The 26,192-nt window shown below is 37.2% G+C and overlaps 1 protein-coding gene across 1 annotated transcript in view; it reads left to right on the top strand.

Annotated features, from left to right (window-relative positions):
* LOC122797688 (squalene monooxygenase-like) overlaps positions 1-26,192 on the top strand; it is a 1,062,766-nt gene that overhangs the window by 20,305 nt on the left and 1,016,269 nt on the right. The gene's annotated exons all lie outside the window — the stretch shown is intronic.

The following is a 26,192-nucleotide window of genomic DNA, read 5'->3' as shown; positions in this document are numbered from 1 at the left end:
GGTGAAGCAACATAACAGAGTACTGAAATTATGAGTGGGATAATAGAAAATAAGTTGGAAGTGGGCATATGACTAAAAGGGCAAATTAAAGTAGTGATTACTGCATCAATACAAGATACAAAAGGGTTTGTCCTGTAGATATTGCAGGATTATGTATGATAACTATTGGTTGTAAGATGGAAAATAGATTAAGTAGATGTTTACCCTGGGGAGTCACAGGAGCATAATCAGTTGTTCATATAGTGTGATTTCAAGAGAGTTTTTGAAATTGTGTAGCAAATACATCTCATCCCATGAAACAGCAGAACTGTCACCTGGATCTTCCTGTTTCATTAATTTTAACAGAAGATTATCTGCAAGGGTACTTACATATTATCGCAATCAGATTTTGCCGGTGGCATACTTTACAATGTTTTCCATAAAACTATGTCTGTTCATGGAAGAAGGGTAGTGTAAAGTGTTAAACAGTACTGGGTCACATTCTTTGACACATACGAACAGAAATAAAGGCAAGTTTTCTCTTTGCAGGTAGTGCCCTTAGCCGATATAGACACATGACTGCTGCTTTACAGTGGTCGTTAATGTCACGACTCAAAGCGAACACGTTCTCCAGAAGAGAACTGTCTTTCAAAACATGTTCAATGTGTTACTTAGTAGCCCTTACAATCAAGTTTCATTGTCATGATTTCTGCTGACTAAATGACTAAAAGTCACTGCAGATATTCATCAGTGACTTTCTTTTTGTGAAATCTGAATCTGGGATGCATGACTTTTGATGCAGTGTAACAGTGTGAATGAATGGTATACTGCTTACAGTTGCAATGTAGAAAGTGTCATGTGCTTGCTTTATTGCAAGTGTTGCGTGTTCAGCTTTTGGCATACTTACTTTGCTGTATGAACTTTGGTCCTCAATCTGAATAGTAAGCATTTAACAAAATGTTCCCCCAAAAAAGAATGGTCATTCTTCTCCGGACTAACAAGCAGCAGGCATCTTGATCGCTGTAGTGATGAACTGAGGTCAGTAAAGACATTACCCACAAAGATGATTTTTCCTTTTATTCCTCTTTGAAGCCCATTAACTATATCCCAGAAGAGTAGTTAACACTTTGCCTAACCGTTGTAAAGTTAACAGAGATTGTTTGACTGAAACCTGACGAATTACTTCATGTCGCAAATCTGGTTGCAGTACCTCTGCAAGCCCTCCTGATGCCAGTTTTGTTATCTGCACCACTTTGACAGACTCATTCACTTCCTACTGCATTGAGACAGCAAAATTCTCCTCATTTATAACATCCACCACACAGGAATCTTTGTTTACATTCTGAAACTTCATATCAAGCAAATATTTTTTTTTCTTTTTTTACAATTCTCATTTTCCAACAGCAAACTCTCTGCAGCTTTTCCCTCTTCCTCCATACTACTGCTTCTCTTAGGCCTCTTCCTTGCTGTGGTAGGAGCCCTCTGGCACCATCTAGCAGCTACAAAGAGTAGACAGGTTTTTCTGGTGCGCGCACCCTAGTAATGTAAATACCACCTTGATTCTCCCCTAAAAACAGACCACTAGCCTTGTGGGGGTAACGCAGTCAACAAAAGATTATAATAAAAATAAATATTTTCTTCATAACAATACGGGGTATATACAGTTAACAAAGTGTCTATAACTGCTGGTGGGAGTGGAGTGGGTCTCTTTTGTCGATGAAAGTACCTCTATGCTCTTATCTGGTCATTTTTAAATAGTCTTTAATTTGGCTTTGCAGAACTACTGTGCATGTGTGTGAATTAATTTGAAATATTTTGGTTACTGTTATTAGTCTGTCTGTGCATTTGCATTGGAATGCTTTACTGTGGCCATATCCTGTAGCCATTTTTAATAGAATCAGATGTGATGTGCCTACAGTAGTGGGGGTGGCAATCATTAAGTATGGATATTGGTGGATCATAATGATAGCAGTCTGAGTGGCCTTGTTTATTTGAAATATTCTGAGTGGATACTTTTGCCGTTGGTTCACATATTTTTATTGCTTACTGGAAAAATGTTCATAACTGCAAATTTTAAATGATTTTTAACAAATGTTGCTGTATTAAACAAGAACTGTTATTCAAAATAATCAGGAAAGCGAGTCAGAGAACATGTGCATTTATGCATAGTCCCAAAAATGTGTGCAGGGTAAGGGGAGTAGCATGGTTCAAAAACAGCTTATGGCCCAAAGCACAACATGTGCCACTAGGCAGATGCATTTTCAATAAATGACAGTTTTAATTCATTTTCAGTGAAAGTTTTAATACATTTGCAATGAATGTTTCAATGTATTTTAATGAATGTGAGTTTCAATGTATTCACAATGAATGTGAGTTTCAAGGGAAGAGAAGTTTAATGTTTCTCTTGTTAAGTGCATTGTGAGACTTTTGATTTGTTTAACAAATGCCCATCACATTTTGTTTTCCAAAAAATTAAAGTAAAAGTTTTTAAATTAAATCTAAATATCTATAATCATTTATATGTAGACTGACAGGTTTAAACAATGTTTATAGTAACCAGTAAGAGACGGCCAAATAACTAGAGACTGGAATGGCTCCTGTGGATGGGTGGCCTTGTTCATTACTCTGACAAGGATGCCATTTGACCATGATCCAGCTCTACTGTGCATTAATTTACTGACATGGCAACACCCAGCCTGAGAAAGATCTTTATTTTTCCCACTCTCCTTGAGTCTTGGTGACTTTACTTCCAAAAAAGTCTAATGCACAGACTGCACTAACGCAATTAGTGTCACTGTTATATAGAATGTTTTCCTTATTTTTGAGTGTGCATTGCTACTTAACTATTTCATAGAGGTCTATAATACTGATAGCAGTATTAGTGATCTTGTTTTTTTCAGAGTTAAAGGATCTGGACAGTGAAAGAGGTTGGACTGCACAACAAGGTAATAGTTCAGTTTACCAGAGGGTATAATATTGCTGAACTCTAGGACAATATCTTTACTTCCCTGGTGGAAATCTTACAGTGGCAGAATTTATGATGATCCTTTAGTCTTAATCAAGTTGTGGCAGAATTTATGATGATCCTTCAGTCTTAATCAAGCTATGTGCATTACAGAACACTAACACTCTCATTCAAATGTTTGCCTAAATGCCTTCGGACCCACTATTTGTGAAGTAAATAGGGGGCATTACATGATAGTAGGTGCAAACTGTTGACTCTGACCATAGTCTCACTTTATGAGTTCATTAGTACTTGGAGATTCATAGCATTCCAATCTCCCACAGACTCTGCAACTAGTACCCTGAGGTTACAGAGTGATGCATTATAGGTTGAAGTTCTGAATTATCTAAGCACTGATATTTATAATGAAGGAGGACGTTTGATACTGAATTTGCTGAGATGGTCATTAGACCAGCAGGCTAGGTCCATTGTCTTTCCAGTGCTATCCTTACCTATTCTAAAACAAGACTAGATAAATGTATTATTATTTTGGGGGCTATATAGGTAATTAATTGACTGAAGCTCATTGCTTACCAAAGGGGGGAGAATTATCTCTCAAAATAGTTTGTCACTAAGCAAAGCACTGGTATACCTCATAAGCATTTGTGGTAAAACTTAATTTCTGAGCTAATTAGGACATTTCTCATCTGCTCATTATCTGCCACAATGCATAAATTATAGTTGTCTTAATTACAGATTCCCTACATTTCTTACATCATAATATAAATGCTTTATATTTTAATATGTATTGCTGTACCCTTTCTGTACTTTTTAATTCTACAATTTCATCAGGTAGGCAATGCCATGCATTTATAACTCTGTGCATGAAAAAAATATTTCACCAGAACCTCTTTGAGCTGTCCAGTCTTTGTCTTTCAACTATATTACCATGTTCTTACATCACAGATCTTATGAAAGATTCTACTTTTATAGGCTATTTATTCATTTGAGGTGCTTATATATTTTGTCATGTCGCTGTTCACCCTCATGTCTTCCATGATGTATGTTTTAGATCCTTTAGTTGCTATTCATGTACCTCCTTGTGAAGATTCTGCATGTTTACTGTGCTTCTTTGTTCAAGCTCAATTTTCTAATACCTTTGAGGTGGAAGTCTTCACAGCAGTGAACAACATGCCTGAAGTGATCTCATCAAATGCCTAAATAACTTTTGTTTTAGTGCTTTATCTGTGACATTCTCCTAATTACCTAACTGCTTTTTCTCAGTAAATAACCATGTTTACATGGCCATACTGAATTATTACAAAAACCCTTTCCATTTATGTTTTCATTGGCATTTTGCCTCTGATTACACAGTCTTTCATTGAGTTTTGCTACATGGATGCTTGCAGTTACATTGCTTTATATGAATCTAAGATACCAAAAATGTAACCATCCCTTTAACTTTGAAAAGTCCCTGTATTATCCTGTGCAGATCACATTTGATACTACAGAGACTTCCTCAGACTGTCATCTGTGACTTGACACAATTTTCTGCCAATCTCCTTGCTAACTCATTTACATTGAATATGACAATAATCAGACTTAATCCTTGTCTTTCATCATTTTAACCCTTTTCTTCACTATGGATCACATTTATTATTCACCCTGTGTTTGTCTTATTGTCCATCTTGTTTTAGCTTTGGTGTAAGATTTTGCCAAAAGCCATTTTAACCCTTTTCTTCACTATGGATCACATTTATTATTCACCCTGTGTTTGTCTTATTGTCCATCTTGTTTTAGCTTTGGTGTAAGATTTTGCCAAAAGCCTTGCTAAAATATAGGCTGGTCTCACTTTCTACCTGCAACCCATTTTATTAGTTTGTCATTACCAATAAACCATATTAAATATGACAATAATAATACACCTTAAGTCAAGTTTCACTTTTCAGTTAGACTTCCAGCTATCACAATATCTGTTAAACTTTAAAAAATAGAAGACAATATTATCTTAAAACAGACTACCCACTATCTGAACAATATTATGAATGCTAATTTAGTAAGCTCTTGTCAATTCATATTACTTTTAGATGTAATGTTTTTGTATGACAAGAACTGGTTCAAATTGAATTAAATTGAATTAATAACTTGATGAAGCCTGCTCACTGAGAAGTGGATTAGGCAATAAAGGGTATTTTAAATATACAGTGGAATTCGGCAAACCTCTGTGCAGGAATATCTTATTCCTACATGGAGGGGACCATTCCTGTGCAACATGGCAGCTCGCCATGCCTACGTATGAAGGTGCACAGCCATGCTCTAAAACGGACATGGTTCTGTGTAAGAGTGCAGGGGGCATGTCCGGGAGCAGTGCTCTCACAATATACATGCCCCCTGCACTCCAGAATTGCCGTTCAGCAATTGAAAATGAGAGAGGATACTTCTCAACCCCAAAGAATACAAACACTAGCCAAAATTAAAACTGTTAAGGGGACAAATAGGGACACATTTTAAATATAGCTATTACAAACAGAAAGTTGATAGAATAACAGGTTTTGCATTTAGCATGAATTTTCAAAGGCTGTGCAAACTTAAACTCAACTGTTCATCATATACACATCGGAAAATTCACGCTGATGCCAAACCTGTTATCCCATTAAAATGAAACAAAATTAAACCACATATATTTTAATTTTTTTTTCAGGCTGCAATAAAGTTTAAGCATAGCTGCGCGGATGTGCGCTTCGCACACCTGTGCTTAGCATAGCTTAAATATCTGAGGGAGTTAAACAGGAAAATATCAGCTAAACAAGTAATCTGAAATAGTGTAGCAGTTAGGCTGTAGCTTTGTATACAAGTATTCATGGTTCAGTCCCCAATGAAGTCTTTTCACTTTTATATGTGAAATAAGTTGTAAAAGTCATATGTTGTAATAAATGAGGTAGTAAATAGTCTTTATCACCCAGGGTAGTGTAGCAGAACCAAAAATAAGGTGTCAGTCCAGAAAAGATGTGAAACGCTTGTATAAATACAAGTGCCCCTTAAAGTATAGTAACACAAGAATAAATGTAAGGAAAGCACATAGGGTGATGTCAGGCAAGGTAAACAAAATTATAATATGTCAGGAATGATGAATCAATCCCATACAGCTGATAAAAATGAAGCAATGCTAAGCACTGCACAGCTATGCTTACCGAATATAAGCATTGCTTAGATATGAATTAAGCAATGAATACCTCAGCTAAGCAGATTTGCCAATTGGTAAGCAGTGCAGAACCTGCCCCTTTAAGCACTGCCAACCTAAGTTAAGCAGGTTTCTCCGTAGCTTAGCTTAGCTCAGCATATTCAAAACCATCCAATCATGGCAAAGTGTGGGAAAGTGGCTGTATTTAAACCTCACAGGCAGGAATACAGCTTATAAGCAGTTGTAGCTCCCCACTGTAGGCAGTATGGATGGTGTTGGAGAGGGTATGCTCTATCGGGCACAGCACTGGGGCATACAGGAGTCCAAGGTCATGGTAGGACTCCTTGTTAAAAACCATGATGTGAGACCACTGTAGGACCAGTACCAGGGCTCCCAATACAAAGTGGAGGCCTGGGAAAGTCTCACCCATGATCTCACCAGTGCCTCTGGCATCCCTCGGACTGGTGAGCAGGTCCAGCACCACTATGCTGACTTAAAGTGGAGGAAGAGGGAGCTCTTGGACCAGTGGGTCCAGGAAGCAGCAGCAGAGGGGTGATGTCTCAGGAATATGTACATATTCATATCAATAACTGTTTACCAAAGGCCAGTCTGTGTATGTGATGGATAGGTATGCATAAATGTTTCTCTATCTTCTTTACAGCTCCAGCTGAGCGGGCTGCGAACCAGGAAGCCCATGCAAGCAGGTTGCAAAGGTTGTGTCACTAGGCTGGTGAGTAACAATCTAGCTTGTAGTATTCACACCAAATAAATATAAAGGAGTAGAATGTAATTTGGCGGTATTAAAAATGGGTATGGTTTGTACTGAATAAACCAGACAATATTATAGTAATAGTCTCATATAGGTTATATATAAATAAAACTGTAATTGTCTGCCAATACAATTCAAAACCCTGGACTGGTTGTGTTTACTCTGGTATTGTATGAACTGAAATGTGTACAGGTTATACACAGCAACTATAGCTCTGAAAGCATTAAACAATCAAGTCTCATCTGGACAAAGTTAGTGCCATTGTAAGACACGAGATTAACTGATATGAAATGTTTCATGCACCAAGATCTGATATCTGAATAGTAATATTGTTAACCACTGTTTTCCGCACTGTGCTATGTCAAAAGGTATGTATAGGAATGTATGTATAAGAATGTTGTAATTACAAGATCAGATTGTACAACCAAGAAAGAATGAGAGAGAAAGCATTCAAGGAAAAAACAGCAGTTTCTCAACAGCTCATTCTGATGAAACACAAACTTGTTGTATTTTTAGGAGAAACAGATACGGTTCAAATTCCGGGAGTGGTAATAAGCTGTATGCATAATTTCAACTAGGATTTTGTGAATATGTGTAGAAACAGTCAGGTAGTGCTAACATAAATTTCCAGTACAGATCTTCCAGGTAAAATAAGGTATGACGTAGCTATAAATAGGCTGTAGTTATACTGTGTCCAACACCCACGGTCCAACCCCAAGGCTGCAAATGACAGCAAGATAAGTACATACACCAAGTGGTCTCCCCCAAGAAATGTTCAAAAGTGTCATGCTGTCACAGCTACTGGTCCCTGCTGCCAACAACAAGTGTGACCGATAGAAATCAAGGCAGAGTATGGCAGTATCGCACACACACACACACACACACACACACACACACACACACACACACACACACACACACACACACACACACACACAGTATGAGTGCACTTATATAACCCTGACTATGTGAATATGGGTAGAAATAGTCAGGTAGTGTTAACAAAAATTCTCTCCACAGGTCTTCCAGGTAAGAGAAGGTATAAAGTAGCTATAAGAAGGCTGCAATTATATACTGTGTACAAACATACCACTACCCAACCCAAGGCCATAGGTTGTTGTAATAATACCTGTAGAGTAATGATTAGAGCAGTGATCATTAAAGTTGTGACCAGTGCAAGAATCTACATTTGTTAACTGACATCTCTCTCTCTACCCCACCTTATCTTCATCAATAATCTAAACATATAAATGAATTGGTATGTTTTTTACTAAACCTACCATTGGGACATGTGTCTTATTGTGCAAAAAATGTTGAATTATTCCAATTAATGATCCCTGTTCAAATACTATCATTGGTGGCCTGTTGTATCAATGTAACCTGCATGCTGGTGTAATGCCCACTGTGGGTCCATATATGCATGTGTTCTGTTTGTTATGCAAATGTTCCAAATCTGTTGTTTTGGGTTAATGGGAATACTCATGCATGCTATTATAATTAATCCGGGAATGTGTTTACCATTACTAACCAACATGTCTTCTAAAACTACAATACTATAGCAAATCTGGGAAGGCCAATCCCAGTGGATCTGCCTCTCCTGCCTCATTTGGCCATGGCACTGGGCCCCAGTACATCTGGGACCCACCCCAGGACCTCCTTGTTTGCTGGTCCTGCACCACCTTTGGGTGGAACTGCCTCAGGGGATGGGGCTCATCCCCCCTTGGGCGCTGACAGGATCAAGCCAGGTTCGGGCCTGGTGCATAGTGAGCTCTGCAAAGAATTGGCAGATCTGCTATACCAGCTTGAGGGCCATGTGGCACATTTAGAGGGTCAGCCTGACCATCCTGCTCAGCCCCCAGCACAGCCACCTTCAGGGCCGTGAAAGTACAGTGGTGACTGCCCATGGGTAGGGCTCTCAGTCCCACTGTATCCCTTTGGGGGCTTGTGAGTTTCTGATTATCAAACACCCTCCCTGTCCAAGGTGTTTAACCCCCACATGTGTCATATAATCTCCCTGCATGCTGTTGTGTCTGTCTTGTCTGTCTTCCTACCCAACCTACCTCCCCAAATATAGCTATCCTTCCCCAACAACCCACTCTCACCTTAAAAAAAAGGGCAATCTGTTCCCCCAAAAAAATGTTGCCCCCATACATAGCTGTCCATTTTGCACATATCCACTGGACACATGCAATCTGGTCTAATTGGCTTCACAATAAATTATTGTTGTCCTCACCCCTCTCTCAGGGGTTTGAGTATAAAAATATACCTCCAAATTAAGTATATATGCACAGCTGTTGCCATAGAAGAAAAGGACAGCTGTGGACCTTCCCTACACCCATCCTGCACATTTCAAGCTATCTTTCATATTGTTTTTCCCTCTTCATGCCCAATTTTTCACCAATTTCTTATCACCCCTTTTTTTTCTTTTAAAAAAATTAGCACAGGGGTAAGTGGGAGTAAGAAGTAGTAAGCAGGACTAAGCCTGTTTGCTGAGTGCTATGTGATGCCTACACAGATTAAGCACTTTTAAGGCTAACTGAAGTTATCATTGCTTACTGCTGCGCAAACCGACACAAACCTGCTAACAACTGCTTTAAGCACTCTGTATCCAACAGCTCTTGTTCTTCCCAGCAACAAAGCAAGCAGCCCTTGCAAGTCTTGAATCCAAGACCCTGCAAACCATAGCCACAACAGTTGACTACTAAACCATCTGAGCTGTAGATATGTATCATGTTTTTTCAAACATATAATTCAGCACAGTCATTTAACAGTAGGGAAAAGGTTTAACATTAGTCAAGTTTTGCACATATATATATAAATGTATATGTGTATAAAGATGCATATATATATATATATATATATATATATATATATATACATATATATATATATATGCGTAAATATTAATATGTAATATATGTAGAGATATTCATATAAGATATGCACATACTATATATATATATATATATATATATATATATATATATATATATATTTATATATATTTATATAACAGCAAATAAATACATACATATATATATATATATATATATATATATATATATATATATATATATATATATATATATATATATCTGTATGTACCTAAAACAAATTTTGTATATATATATATATATATATATATATATATATATATATATATATATAAATATTTCTGTATGTACCTAAAACAAATTTTGTATATATATATATATATATATATATATATATATATATATATATATGTGTGTGTGTGTATATACACATAGATATATATATATATATACATATATATATATATATATATATATATATATATATATATATATATATATATATATATATAGATATATATATATATATATAATTACATATATATATATATATATATATATAGGGTCTATATTATAATGATGAAAGTTCAGAATTTCGAACGCTCACATGAGCGGATATTCAAGAACTCCATGTTGTTATTTTTTGATTGCAGTACAGTGAAGATAGGAATATTTGTCCTTTCCTCACTGTAGTGTGATCTCAAAGTTTGAATATATATTTAGTGGGGATGTAGGGGCGCAGCCCCCACAATAGCTATTTCGAATTCTTGAATTTCCACTCATGTAAGAGTTCAAAATTCTGAACCTTTATTGTTATAGTATAGACTATATATATATATATATATATATATATATATATATATATATATATACACACACACACACACACACACACACACACACACACACATACATATATATGTATACACACACTTATACATATATATATATATATATATATATATATATATATATATATATATATATATATATATATATATATATATATATATACATATATATACATATATATATATATATATATATATATATATATATATATATATATATATATATATATAGTGTAGTCGAACATCAGATCTACATTCTAAACCTTTTACTGCAATAAATTTAGGGACCTCTTTTAATTATTGCCTATATCCCTTCCTCCCTAGCAGCAACTGTCCTGCCTTGCAACAAAATAATAAGTCCTGCCAAGTCTTGAACCTAGGACACTGTAAACTACAATCAAAGCAATGTATTATTACAACACCTAAGCTATTTTAATTAGTGATGATTTTCCAAACATATCAGTTAGTATAGTCATTCAACAGTATGGAAAGGAGTCTGTAGAATCAGTCAGGTTCCTATATATACATGTATATATGCATGAAGATGCATATATGTGGATAAATCTGTACATAATATATATATATATATATATATACATATATATATATATATATATATATATATATATATATATATATATATGTATATATATAGAGAGAGAGAGGGAGGTACATCTAAACTTATATCTACATATATGCATGCGCATACACACACACACACACACACACACACACACACACACACATATATATATATATATATATATATATATATATATATATATATATATATATATATATATATATATATATAGGTGACTAACATTTATTATATATATATATATATATATATATCTATATATATATCTATATATATATATATATATATATATATATATATATATAATATATGACAGCTACAAATGCATGCAATCTGAGGGTCATGCTGCTGCACCCTAGAAGTCTAAATCTGAAAATGCACTCACTGGAAGTGTCTAAATCTGAAAATGCACTCACTGGAAGTATTCCTTAAAATGGGCAACAATGACATTTGTACTGTAACAAAGACCTAGTTAAAGGCAGCAGGAAACATCCCTGCACTGCCAGCCTATAACTCATTCCCCACCTTTTGGCTGCAGAACTTACACTGAAGCTCCAAAGGTGGTGGTATTTCCATATTCATAAAGGATGCACACACCTCCAGAGTGGTAGACCATTATATATGACAGATCCTGCAGGTGTTAGTAACATTGGGTAAGACAGTGGTTCAGGTTGTAAGCTGCTATAAGTCCCCAAACATGTCCCAAGACTGACACTCCATGTCCCTAAACATCCTGGAAAATATCAGTGTCCAACCTTACACTCTTATATTGGTTGACTTCAAGTACCCCACCATTAACTGGGAAAGCTATTCATGTACCGATGCACTTGCCCATCACATCGACTTGGTCCTTACTAATATGGGCGACTGTTGCTGTACACCAGTAGTCAACTCCTACCTTGTTATATCTGACCACAAAGTAATCACCTTTGGAAATCCACAGCTCTCCAACCCCCCTGCACAGGAAACTACCATGAAAAGCCTTTTCAAAGCTAACTGTGGCCTCCTAAAAACAGAGGTGGGTAACCTCAAGGCAGCCATACAAATGGAGACTACATGCATGACTGCTTTATCCAACAACAATGCACTATGAACACATACCATCATAACCAATAGAACCAAGGCCCTCACCTCCAAAAAAATTAAGCCAATCTAGTGGTCCCTGCCAATAAAGAAACTGTACAACAAAAGGCGGGAACAGATATGGAATAAAGTGAAGGCCCAAGACTGGAAAAAACCTTATCACCCTCAATTAAAATTTGAGATCCCTCATCAAATACTACAAAGGTAGCTGTAAAAAAAAGAATTGGAGCATGTAGTAACGACAACCACAAGGCCTCATACAGTTATATAAATAATCTCCATGGCAATACCAAGGTTTGCTTTGAGCTACTAGACAATGGTACCTCCTAGACTGAGCCAATAAATATTGCCAATATACTGGATGACATATTGAGTGCACACTTTACCCCCCCCCCCCACAAAGGACCAATAACAATACCAGCACACTGCCAAGCACCCAGTATTACTGCTGCACAGGTTAAAACACCACTGTCCAAGGCAAAGAATACAGTTTCTATGGGACCTGACAATATCCCTGGCTGTGTTCACATGAACTACAGAGTGACCTGGCACCTCACCTGTGTGCCCTGTTCAAGCACAGCCCCACCTCAGGCTTTGTCCCTACTGAATTATGCACAGCTGTAGTCACCACTCTCCACAAACAAGGTGCAACTACAGACTCTGGGAACTACTGCCCCAACTGCCTGACAAGTCTTTTATGCAAAGCTATGGAATGCATCATCATGCACCTAATAAACAGGTATATGGGAATCTGCAGACTCAGGATCCCACACAGTTTATTTTTGTGAAGGGTAGGTCATACTTGTTCAATCAACCTGGTCAACTTCTTGGAGTCAGTCACCTGAGCTGTGGAGTAAGGCAAGGTGGTACATACAGCCTACCTTGATGAGGCCAAAGCCTTTGATAACATTCCCCACTCAGACATCATGCAAAAACTCACTAAGCTAGGCAGTAGTCCCTATATCACTAGGTGGGTTGCAAAATGGGTCACATATAGGACTCACAGTGTGGAAATATCTGATTCCAAGTCAGACTGCTGAGCAGTCATAAGTGAAGTCCCACAGGGCTCTGTCCTGGGTCCTCACATGTTTGGTATCAACTTCTCTGAAGTCCATGCCAACATGAAGGGACTCTGGCTGACAATGTTTGCAGATAATTGCAAGTTGGGAGCTATTATTAACTACCCAAGTGATGTTGGCATCCTACTGAAAGGCCTCACTGAGACCAATGTCTGGTGTCAGAGCCATGGCCTTATGCTCAATGTCAGAAAATGTGTTGTCATCCCCTTTAGGGAAAACACTGTTCCCATGACTTACCACTTTGATGGTAGGCCCCTGAACAAAGAAGGGGTTATTAGCAATCTGGATACACAGGCTGACAGCAATGTTTCTTTTGACCACCACATTGCCACTATGGTCAGAAAGTCATTCTATGTGGCACATATCAGTACTAATGCATAAGCATCCATGAAGGAAGAGGTCATTGTCCTTCTGTACTCTTCTTGACAATGACACAGTTTGTTTCAGCATACATATTCTGATGGATGTGAGGTAGGTAAATGAAATGTATGTCCTCATTTTCTGACAACAATCATATCATCACAGTGATTTATCTGAGAAATGAGAATAACCTGTAAAACAGACCAGAAATATGAGCGATAAACCTGGTCATTCTGAAACAATCCAGCCAGGTGACAGGTATGCTCAGAACCCTTTACTACAATGAATCTGGACCAAGGTCAACAAAGTGGTGTTTGGAAGCCATGAACATGAAACAGTGTAAAAAAGTTCTCTGTGTGGAAGATTTTCAGTCCATATATCTCTAGTTAATCACTGTATATTAATCAGATCAGACAATAGTAATAGAAGTAGTGAACTTAAACTCGTCTTAAATAAAAAAAAAAAAAATAATAAAAATATATATATTTGTAAAGAATTACTAAGTATTCGAAAGTAATCCAAGCAAGGCAGGGAGTCTGTTTCTAGTTGAAAATCCTTTATTAAGTACACCGACAAGCAATCCAAGTAAAACAAAAATAGAGTAATAGTTTCCTCACAGGCTATCTAAATATATATATATATATATATATATATATATATATATATATATATACATATATATATATATATATATATATATATATATATATATATATATATACACTTTTTATCAGGCAAGGGAGTGGTTTATTGTGCTGTAAAGCAAAGCGTTATTGGTACACATGTTAAATTCACATCCCTTCTCCCATCAGTGTGACATTCAAGTTGGTCCTGCCCTACTTAGTAGCTGTCATAATAATATAACACTTATGTACTTTAAATAAAATGTATAATGATGTGGTACCTCTTATTTAACCAGATTATTAAGTAGATTATTAAGTCTGTGATTTTATCCAAGACAATATACTACATGGCTGGAAATATAGCAACCTTAGTCCATTTGGCAATCAAAAAATATATATAAATATATACATATACACTTTGCATGTAAAAAAATCAATTGTAAAAATCATATTCTATTTTCATAACCTATTGTTAACAAAGATCACTTTCGTCCTTCTAAACTTCTTCAGGTCTGTGTACAAGAACCCTAAGAACTATCTATAAAAATATTATTGTATAATTAGTTAGTATTGTTATTACACATCATTCTGAATAAAGTAGAAAAAAGAGAACCAGAAAAAGAAAAAAATGTATGATGATGGAAACAAAATATACACTTAAATTATAACTGATTTAAAATGGCACTTAAAACCAACTGACAGAATAAAAAAAAAATAACATAAAATAAAATTAGTCATGTAAACAATGTGGCAATTTTCTAAGTTCCAGTACACTTTCAATTGAACAGTAGTAGTTTAGTCCAGGCTTCTTAAAAGAGTTCAGCTTTAATTGCCACATGAGTTCATGTTTCTCCAGAATATTCGGGATGTCTCCATTAAGATCATCCATGTCTATGTGATCCGGGATCTGGAACTTTAAACCTGTGTGTCTTTTATGAAGAGAAAGATGTTTGGCTAGTGCGTTATTTTTACATCCAGAGCGGATTTCTGACAGATGACATGAAATCCTACACCTGAGTTTATTTACAGTCTTGCTCACATAGAATGCATCACATTCATTGCACTGTGCCCTGTAAATTGCTTTTGTAGTGTTACACTGCACTGGTCTTAATGATTTTCTTAAAATAAGGGCAATAAAAACTATCATCTTGCTGTAGAAATATACAAAATGTACAATTAGTTTCACATCTTTTAGTGTTTCTCTCATATGGTCTAGGTTTAAATTCAGCAAAACTTCTAATGTTCCTGCCCTTCCTATAAACAAAGGATGGGACTTCACCTAAGATGTTAATCAGAAAAGGATTTCCTGTGACAATGTCCCAGTTTTCTTCAATAACATTTGTGATACTGTGATAATCCAAAGTGTATGTCAGGATGCAGCTATTTTTGCATTTGTTATTCTCTGTGGAATTTCTTAACATTCTCCTACTGGGGAGCTTGAGTGAAGGTGCTTCAGTGCTTTTCAGTTCTATAATGGGTTCCAGGATGTTATTTAGCCATGAAAATGGGGATGTATCTGAAGTATTGGCATAGATAAGCTTGTACAATTGCTGTAGTAACACCCTCCTGTGTGCTCTAACATATATTTAGTGAAACATCACAAGTAATTGAATTAGGGAATCTGCTATGGGTAATTACACATGTATTTGCAAATATATCAGGCACTACAGGGATGTAACAGCATTGGCAAACAGACATCAGTGTGAAAGTGCATACCCACAACCAATATCACCACAGTCACAGTCACATACTGCCAGGTCATGTGAACAGTAGAGTATATGGACTGTGTGAACAAATTCATCATTGTTTGCCACTCACACACTAGTCCTACATATATAGCCCCAATTCCCAGTGTAGTCTGAATCCTAACCTTGGTACAGGACATGTCTCAGTCTGCCCCAACAAACACATGCAGCCAATAGATCGGCAGAAACTGGAGCAGCATGCACAGTCAGATAAAGAAGGAGCCATAACACTTACATCCACCCCCTCCATATACAGCCCAAATAACATGTACACATGACATGTGTACACAATCCTGACAGTCTGTTAACAATGGCCAGACATACACAGGACTCTTATATATACAGTTCACCTCAGAATGTACAGGCTCAGGACTCATATCTATGGCCTCTTTCCTGACATGTCTGTGGGTCTACTGCATCACTGGGATGGTAGCAGGAATGAAGGCAAGTAATAGTGATAATAAATACGTCTGAGCCTCATTGACATCTGGACAAAACCTGACATCATTTGGGAACAAAGGCAGAAACACAGGGGTAGAGTGGACATTGCTGTCATACATTGAGACAGTTGCAGATGTTAATGGGTTTGTTGTAACATATCCTTTATGAGAAATATGACGTCAGAAATACCAGTAGATGTGAGTATTTACTGACTGCATTCCCCAGAGTCCACGACTGATTTACCAAGGACACCAACTGTCTTGGGAACAAACAAAACATAACAGGCAAATATGTGGTCAGTCTGTGGACAGCATGCCATTGGAGAGGTATATCAGAGACAGATCACTGTCAGTCGTGAAGTCATTAACTAAATGCATGTCCACACAAAGAATGTCAATCTATCAATCTACCATGTGTATAACAGCACTGATGATAGAATGTGTTCACAAATCTGAGGATATGTCCCCCATGTTGCTTGGCTGTCTGCACATGTCCTGTCCTGTGACATATTGCCACCTACTGTATGTGAATTTATAGCCCACCACCTCTGTAATGTCCCTGACACAGACAAGGAAAAGGGGCAAGGCCCACACTAAGGAATGTCCCATATGCCGGAACTAGCAGCAGTGTCCAGGCCAACAGCACACTACTATGTGGACATCTACATAGTGGTATGGCCTTAGCAATACCTGACATCTTCACATCTGTACAGAAGACAGACAGAAAGTAGATAGCCAACAGGTTATACATTAGGATGAATGTTTTGAAAGATAGAAATCTGAAACTGAAAGGTATGCCATTACTACATGACAGCAGTCCTCAATTGCATGTCCAAAAGCATAGTAGTCTACAGTTAATATCATAATAGCAGATCAATATCCAATAGGAGATACATAAAAACATACAGCTCAAACACCAAGAACAAGATAGTCAGTACTCAGAATCCCAGCTTTGCATGCAGGGGGGTATGGTTCTCATACTACAATCGGCTATCTACTTTTACTTGGAAAAGCACTGTTAAAAGTATTAACATAATGATATAATATGTGTTAAACTATTTTTGTCAACCAGTGCACTGTAGCTAGTGTAACATGCAAGTGTGACTGCATATAACTTGGGATACTACCTGTGTATAAAACAAATGCAAAGAAAAAAGATTGTGGTACTACCCATGTATACCCAGGTGTCTCATACAGTATAGTCATACCCCTTGCTACTATAATGACAGCTCATAGAAGCATGTTATGCACAGGAAGTTAAATACACTTATTAAAGATGTCATTACTCTGCTATTTTATCAGACTGTAATATGACCAATGGTTACCAGGGTTGAGCTATGATTAGCAGGTTTAAGCATTGCTTAAATGTAAATGCTAAGCAGTTTTGTGCACTGGTAAACAAAGCCTACAAGGTTTAAGGGCCTATTCATTTAACTGCACGTTAACACAGCTTACCATCATGCAAACCTACACAAACATGCTTAAAGCTGCTCATAACTGCCTTAATCACTCTGCTTCCAACAGTCCTTGTTCTGCCTAGCAACAAAATTAACAGCCCTTGCAGGTCATGAACCCAGGACCCTGCCCACAGTAAGCCACCTCAGATATATGGTTTTAGGATGTTTTCTCAAACATATCTTTCTTTACAGCCAGTTTACAATAGGGAAGAGACACTGTGCAAGTAGGAAGGACTGATATCTACATATATATATATATATATATATATATATATATATATATATATATCTGAAAAGAAACATATACATACACAGAGAGATAGATATGTATTGAAATACATATATGTGTATAACAATATATAGCTATATTACCAACAAATACTGAGGTGTGTGTGTGTGTGTGTGTGTGTGTGTGTGTGTGTGTGTGTGTGTGTGTGTGTGTGTATCTATCTATCTATATATATATATATATATATATATATAAACAAATATATACATATGCACACACACACACACACACATATATATATATATATATATATATATATATATATATATACATATACATATATACATGTATATATGTATATATGTGTGTGTGTGTGTGTGTGTGTATATATATATATATATATATATATATATATATATATATATATATATATATATATACTGGGGCGGCCTATGCTATTGGACTGCTGGACTGCAGCCCCCCCAGCTGTAAAAAAAGAAAGTAAAATAAAATAAAATAAAATAAAATACAAAGAAAGAAAATAAAAAAAATGATCGCAAGTAGCGGACCTTCGCGCATGCGCACTAGCAGCATTTCCGATATCCAGACTGCTGCTGAGACAGTCTGGAGCATGCACAGACTGTCTCAACAGCAGTCCAGATTAAGAAGCTTTCAAGTGCAGAGATCCCAGAAGTCTATGCAGTTGTAACTCCAAAGACTGTCACTGGAAAGAGATCGGACTTGGACTGCAACATCGGCAGGCTGGGAGTCTCGTTGGGGAAGGACATCTCGCGGGCTTTGCAGTGCTCCAACGAACAAAGCTGTGGAAGGATTTAGTGCTGCAATGAACAGACCTGTCCCAGGTAGGGTGTGTGTGTGTGTGAAATGCCCCAGGTGCTACATGGTGGTGGGTAGAGGATAAGGCTTGAACCATGTACCTTGGGCCCACGTGGCAAGAGCCTGAATTCCCTACCCACCACCATTTGTAAAAATGTTGCAGATTTTTCCCGCATACTTGTTCTGTTCCTCAAAAAATCTGTGGTTTCTGTATTTTTGTGTTCTTGCAAAGCCAGCAGTGCATTGGTGTAGTGGAAGCATTATTGCCTGACAGCTACATGTTCTCTGGTTTGATTCTTGGCTAGGGTGCCTTACCTTCTGTGTGGAATCTGTATGCCCTCCCTGTTTTTGTTTCCTCTAGTGTCCCCCCATCTTACAAAGACATGTGTCTGTCGGAAGTGTTTCTCCTTGGTCCTCTGCTAAAAATTAGCTTTTGTTCCAAGTCAGACTTTCCTGGTTAACACATGTTAAAAATGACACGCATTTGAATATCAGACTTCATATTCTTCAGAAAGTGCATGGTAACACAAAAACTTTTATTCTAGCAATTTTCTAAGTGTATAAAATGGATATTTGAAATGTGTCCCTTTTTTGGGACTGTATTCCCCCATTACTGGCTTCATCCAGGTTTTGTGCTAAGGTTGAGAGCTATGGTAAGAACTGAATTCAATGAATATGTTTGGGGGCTATATTCCCCCATTACTGGCTTTGTCCAGGTGTTTTTTGCTAAGAGGTTGAGAGCTATGGTGAGAACTGAATTCACTGAATGTTTGGGGGCTGTATTCACCCATTATTGGCTTTGTTCAGGTGTTTTGTGCTAAGAGGTTGACAGCTGTGCTATGGTGAGAACTGAATTCACTAAATGATAGCCATTTAAGTTTTCGTTGTCCGCTTTCACAAAACAGCTGATTTGGCATAGTGGTATGTTGCTCTGACTGTTTTGCACAGGGTCCTGGGTTTAAGGCTTGGCAGTGAAATGTATGGTGGTAACACAGCATTTTATTCTATCAACTTTCCAACATTATACAAGCAATGTTTAAAATGTGTCTCTGGTTTTTGGGCTTTTGTCCCCCCACACAATAAACTTTGGCTTTTTCCAGATTTCTTTGTGCTGCAAAGTTCAAAGATACAACTGAGTGAGTAGATTTTACAAGGAGCTGAGAGCTGCAGGGAGCAAAAGTTTAATGCTGCTTATGCTGAGTCTGCTTGCATTGTTAATAGCACAACAGGTAGTATACTTGCTTTTGATGCAGAAGGCTGTGGGTTCTACTCCCACAGTAGATAGATGCATTGCTGATACTGTACTGTGTTGCAAAAGGGGTGGATGTGAAGATACCTAGTAACTATGAGCCTGTTATCAGTTTGCCATCCATTCCCTATTGCAATATTGCTAGCTTATCATTTTTTTTTTTTAGTGTAAGATAGGCAATTTATTCCTCAAGGGTAATGGGCACTTTATTTGTAGCTAAAACAATGAAATACAAAGTTGTTTGCTAGTAGCAACCTCTTCATTAGTTACAGATCTCTTTAATGTGGAATTATTTAGATGACTTTTACTTCTTCAGAGATTGTGCATATGTACTGATACTGGTGGACTGTAGAAGTTTGAGTAGACTTTTATGATGGAAATGTTCTGAATTGGGCAGTTTTGTCATTACTGGTGCATGCATTTTGTTTCATTGTTTACTGGAAAAATTTCAAAACAATAAATTTAAAACACCTTCCAAAACTGTACTGTATTGTACAAGGAATGTAATTTAATACAATCAGGAAGGTGTATGAAAGAGCATGTGTATGTTCCGTGTGCAAGCGGCCTGTGATTTGAAAACAGCTCAAACCCAAAGTTAATCTGCCACTGGCAAAATGTATTTTCTTTGAATGTGGGTTTCAATGCTGTTTCAGTGATTTTGAGTTTTCAAGGGCAGAGAGGTTTTAATGCTAAGTCTGTTCTCATTGTTAGACTGCATTGTGTGGTTTAGCAGATGTGATATCGCTGTAAAATGCAAAATAAAACTTTTAAATGAAGTCCAAATCATCGCAGAAGTAAAGCAGTATGCACATTAGTGTTTATGGTAAATGGGGTGAAATAGCCAAGTAATGGTTCATTGGAATGGCTGTAGGGGGGAAGCTCCATTCGACCATGATTTTGTGAGGGGGGAAGGGCAGCAAACTCAAAGACAGCCTCGGCTGAACTATACCTCTCAACAGTCCTGATTTTTGCAGAATGAATATATTTTTGCTTCTTATTTTTCATTTGTTCCTCATAGAATTTGTGGTTTTCTGTCAAATCATTTAGGAATGAAGTCATTAAATAATGACAGACAGAGTTTCAGACTTCATAACCTTCATAAAAATGCATGCTAAAGCAAGACCTGTTATTCAATCAACTGTCTCAGTTTATACAAGAGCAATTTTTAGTACTGTTTATATGTTCCCCCCATATATTTGGCCTTGTCCAGATTTCCTGCATTAACAGGTTGAGAGGTACATGCAAATAAATTGCTTTATAGAATTAGGCATATCCAAACCTCTCAACTGTCCCCGATTTTGGCTCAAAATGTTGCTCTTCCCTAATAATCCCTCCGCAAAATGGCAATTTTGAAAGAAAACATGGAGGGTTTACAATTAATAAATAACTGTAATAATCAGTTACAGATTACTTTTATTTCAGAAATGCATGTATATTCTTTTATTTTGTCAGCTGCTCAAGTTAGCAGTACTAATATTAAAAAGTGTCCCTTCTTTGACAGGTTCCCAGCTGTATTGTGTAGCTATTTAATATTTTTGAATCAAATTTTTGGCCCATTTTTCATAAAAATGTGTGGCAAATTAGAGGCAAATCATTAAAGACTGAAGTTAGAAAATAATGACAGACATTTCAGTTTCAGATTTCATACCCTTCAGAAAATTCATACTAATGCAAGACCTACTATTCTATTATCTTTCTAAGTTTATAAGAGCAATATTTAAAAAGTGTCCTTATTTTTGGGCCTTTGTCCCACTTCTATGTATGGCTTTGTCCAGATTTCTTGCTCTGTGGTTGAGAGGTATGACAAATGTGTCAGGGCCATCACAGTCAGCCAGAGACATTTCAAATTGTGACATACTTGTTGCACCCCACTCCTCCATGTAGTGACTCTGGATGTGCCCAGGCAAGGCAAGGAGCAGTTATGCAGTGTAAATGTGCAGACTATCCCCCCATCCAAGGTAGACACAAGTACTACAATGGCTTTTCATCTGTCCTTGATTTTGCAGAATGTTCTGGTTTCTGTCATATTTTTATACTGTTGATTTATGCTTATTACTATTCAGAAAGTGCCTGTTGCTCTGTGTTTAAGTGGCAGTGCTTTAATGACTATCTGGTAAGCTTGTCTGAGATTGTAAGATGCAAATAAGTTTTAATAAGCATACTGTTAAAGAACTGCCAACATTGAACGCCTTTCTGTTGTTGCCATGCAGAGAATACTTACATAACTAGATAACATATAAGCCTTGGGTATTGAAATGCATATGACAGTATTTGTAATAAAGGACAGGATTACATTATTTTAAGAGCTCATTACAGGCTTTACCTGCAAACTAAACAGAATGCCAATCTATCATGTGTGGTCCATATCCTGTGCAGTAATCCTTTAAGCAATGTATGTTGAGCTTGTTTCCTGTTTGCTTTTCATTTTTTACTTTGATCATGTTTTCCCCATGAAACAAGTAGATAGCTGTTGTCAGGCAGCAGGTCTTTTTTGGATAAGAAACATTTTTACAAGTGGGGGTATCACAGAGATTGCTACTTTCAGCATGTTACTTGGTACTTTAATAAAGCTGAATATAAATTATAATTAGAACTGGAGTACAAGGAGAAGTGGTTTGAGTTGAATGCTGCTTGTTTGTTTTATACTTGATTTTTGAATAGCATTCCAGTAATGTATTTAAAAAGTAATTTATTTTTTCATGCCTCACAACCGTTTTGTTTCCATCTAGATATTAAGTAAGCTGTCATGTAGCCAATCAACTGAAATATGTTTTTTCCTCTACACTTCATTTTGTCTTGACTGGACTCTCATAATGATGGTTTTCCACCCAGGGCAGAGTATTTAATTAAAGTTACAGTTTTGTGGTTTTGAGCATAGCTCCTCCCATTTCTAGTTGGCCACACCCATTCCCATTGACCCCACCCATTCAGCTGTCTCCTGCAGCCCTCCTTTGATTTGAAGTCACCAGCCGCCACTGTATATATATATATATATATATATATATATGCATACTTGTCTCAAAATGCCCATACAGACATATGATGGTGATACACCACCCATAACTGTGGCAGCATGCAGAGTTGGATACAAAAGGACCCATGACACTGACATCTGCCCCCCCCCCCACAGTCCAAATAAATAATTAAACAGTACACTGCTCCAAAATCATGATAGGCCATACACAATGGCCAGACATACAACAACCTCTTAGCAAAACAACTAAAATGACTGAACATAGCAAAGAAAAATACAACCAGCCAGTAATTCACACATGTTTATTATACTCTGATGTCTTGGCCAAAGCCTTCAAGGATTAAAAAATTACAGGAAATACTTGCCTTAATCACAAAAAGCAATTAACACTTAATTACATAATTATATACGCAGCCTCCAATTACACTCCTCATTTAACCGCCTAAGGGATAAAGTATCACATTTAATATTAGTACATAACAATTGTCCTTTTATGAATATTTCTTCAAACTTGAGGAACAGACTTATTCCAAAACAATCCAACCAGCACGCAGTCAGCCCAAGAAATCCACAGCTTGTCCAGGGATAAAAACGATTTGTTAAAAATCAGCAAGAATAATCCAAAACCAAGGGGTTAAGCGCTTTCATCTGATAATCCAGACTTCCTCAGAACCCCAAACAGTTGTAACAAAACCATTTAAAAACCTTTTTTGGTGCCAAAAACCAAGTTTTCATTTAAAGATGCAACCTCCAAAATCTCAATCATCAAATATTAAATAAAAAATAAAACAAGAATAGTCATATTCCACCCACTCAAAAAACACACAATAAGTAGATGTGTGTGTATATATACAAATGTAAATAATGTAAATAATGTAAATAATATAAATCTAATATTACATATATAAACCCGATACCAAAATATTGTGATATACTAAAAAATAGATTAGTTAATTAATTAATACAACTGTGAAGTTGAGTCAACTTCCTTCAAGCCAAAATCAAAAAAGGCTTGATACTAATAAAATCATTAATTCCGGGAAATCGTGTAGCGTCCGTTAAAATTTGCCATTTAGCTTCTTTCATGGCAAGCAAGACTTTCCAGTTTCCCCTGAAAGGGCAAACATCCATGGTGTCAATGATGGAAAATTTAAACCTATGTGTAACACCATAGGAAGAAATGTGCCTATAAAGTACATTCTTGGAATCCTTTTTGATCTTGTAAAGATGTTCATAAATACGTTTTCTAAAATGCCTCTCAGTTTTCCCTATATAATATACTGGGCAGGCCAAACATGTTGCAATGTAAATTACATTCATGGTATTACAATTCCCTGTCCTACATCTCACGTATGTCCTTTTATAATCTGCCAACCTGATGCCATCATCTTCCCTAATGGCATCACACAGCCTGCAACATCCACATTTCTTTGTCCCTCCATATTTGTGTTTGATGTGGGTCCACATCTCAAGTAGACTCTTGAGGTTGAACTCTCTGATTATGTGGTCCAGGCAGGTGTGACAGTAGCCCTGAGCAGTGTGCCACCATCACCTAAAATGAAGCTGCGGAACTATCAAAAGATGATTGACTGCAACATTGGCTTACATATTTTGTGTCATTCTTAGAGGGTCCAGTATCATTCTGCTTGGGATGACATGATTGACAGAATCCAATGACTTGCCACAGATGTCCTACATCTGTCAGCACTGGGTTTCCAGGAACTGGCTAAGTGTCTTGCCACCCCTATGATGCCTTATTAGGCAGTGTTCCTAATTTACTTACCACCATAACAGCTAGACATGTATGCAATCCGAGGGTCATGCTGCTTAACAGTAGACATCTTACTGTCAGGATTCAGTCACTCAAAGCACTCATTGGAGTGGAGGACATTAACATTTCTGCTGTAATGGAGAGATAATTCACAGCAGCAGACAGCAGCATTGCAGTATCAGGCTATAATGCATTCCACAGCTGTCAGCCTCCAAACGTGGATCACACCACACCTCCACAGGTGGGGTTGTCTCCATATTCATTATGGATGGGTACACCTCCAGACTAGTATCCCAGCATAATGCATTGTAGATGCTTCCAGTATAACTGCCTTAGGGTAATAGTGCAATCCAGACCATAGCCTGCTATGGGTCCACATCTATGTTCCTAGACTGTCAATGCACATTCCTCAACATCCTGCCATCTATGATGGTCCAAAACAGCACTGATATAGTATGAGACTTCAATTACCCCTCCATCACCTGGGGAAAGTAGCCAAGTGTCAGTACAGTGTACCAACACATCCTGGGATTCATCATTTCCAATGCCCTGGACCAGCTCATACTGACCGTTGATTGACTACTTAAATATGGGACTGTTGTTCATCCACAGTTGTGAATCCCTGCATGGTGAGATCCACATAGGTTGTAAGCAACATGGAACTCAACATGTCAGCCACATCCCCACAAAGGTAGCCACCTTGCAAAACCTCTCCAAAGCTGACTTTGCAGCCATGAAAACAGGGGTGGATGACTTCACTATACACATGGCAATGAGAAGTAGCTGCATGACTGTGGAATCATGCACATATGCACTGTACAAACAGGTACATGAATGCATGATACTAGCCAGAGCCAACAGAACCCAGACACTGTCCTCCAAACACTGAAAGACAATGTGATGGCCTGCCATTACTAAAGTGTACAACAGAAGAAGGACACTGTTGCAGAGAAAGGTAGTGTCCCATGACTGTTGAATTCACTTATTAGCCTCAAACACAACTTGGGATCCCTCATGGAATCCCCTACAGGCATCTATGAAGGCAGACATGCAGCAGACACTGACAATCACAACAGCTTTTGCTAGTTACATTAACAACCTCCACAGCATTAACACAAGTGCTGTGAGTTACTGCACAATGCTAATACCTATCCTGAGACAACAGATATTGGCCACAGTCTTGGCG

The sequence above is a fragment of the Protopterus annectens genome, chromosome 3.part1, assembly GCF_019279795.1.
Source record: "Protopterus annectens isolate FY-2018-M chromosome 3.part1, PAN1.0, whole genome shotgun sequence".
Classification (NCBI taxonomy): domain Eukaryota; kingdom Metazoa; phylum Chordata; order Ceratodontiformes; family Protopteridae; genus Protopterus; species Protopterus annectens.
Note: the sequence above shows the minus strand (reverse complement) of the source record. Positions and strands in the feature narration are given on the sequence as shown.